Source organism: Gekko japonicus, unplaced genomic scaffold, assembly GCF_001447785.1.
Source record: "Gekko japonicus isolate JY-2015 unplaced genomic scaffold, Gekko_japonicus_V1.1 scaffold288, whole genome shotgun sequence".
Taxonomy (NCBI): domain Eukaryota; kingdom Metazoa; phylum Chordata; class Lepidosauria; order Squamata; family Gekkonidae; genus Gekko; species Gekko japonicus.
The window spans coordinates 1,090,960-1,091,760 of record NW_015173682.1 but is presented as its reverse complement, the minus strand read 5'-3'; the positions used below and the strand labels follow the sequence as shown (position 1 = coordinate 1,091,760).

The following is an 801-nucleotide window of genomic DNA, read 5'->3' as shown; positions in this document are numbered from 1 at the left end:
AGGGGGCAGGGCTTCGTCATGTGCCCCGCCCCCGTACCTCACCTGGGGGAACTGTGATCCCCCGCGTTCCCCCCCCGAAATGACCTTGGAGTAAAACAAATGCCTGTTCACTGAAGTGTTTGCTTTTAGACATGGCAATGAATTCGAGCTTTTTCAAACGAGGAAATTTTGAATCAAGTGACAAGTGCAAGAGGAGGAGGAAGGCAGGAGGAGCAAAGGTATCACATAAGTATAGCCATTTCAATTTGATAATAGCTTGTTGTGGTGGCTGAATGTAATGAGAGCTTGTGCACCTCACATATAGTAGGTTGTGGTGATAACAGTGCTGATGGTGACCAAAAGACGTGATTGTGTCTTGCAGAACGTAATGGAGAAAGAGAGCATGGCAGGAGGCTCCACTGGGAATACGCCTTCACGGAATTCATCTGCTCTTTGTATCAGCATCAGGTCAAGCACACTTCTCATGCTGATGGCAATTGCACTTTCCTTCTACTTCTCCCCACGTTCAGCAGGAACCTTGTAGCTGCTTTAACAAAAGGACCTGTACAAAGAAAAAAAGTGATCTGTTCCTTGTCCTCTGTTGTCTCTCTAAAGTTCCCGCTCTAGAAGCTAAATGGAGGCACTGTGCTAAAAAAAATTAGTTCTGGATCATTATTGTCATGATTTTTTTTCCTTTTAAAGAAAGCTTCTTGTGATATTTAGGGGCTTTGTGAAATACTTGATGATGCAGTGCTACTTTCCAAACCCAGGCGGCTTTTGGACATAAAGTGTTTTAAAGAGATGGAATTCCAGTTTGCTTGT

At 44.2% G+C, this 801-nt stretch overlaps 1 pseudogene; it reads left to right on the top strand.

Moving 5' to 3' along the window:
- Positions 1–532, top strand: part of LOC107120372 — a 115,901-nt pseudogene extending 115,369 nt beyond the window's left edge.
- Positions 533–801: the final 269 nt, after the last annotated feature.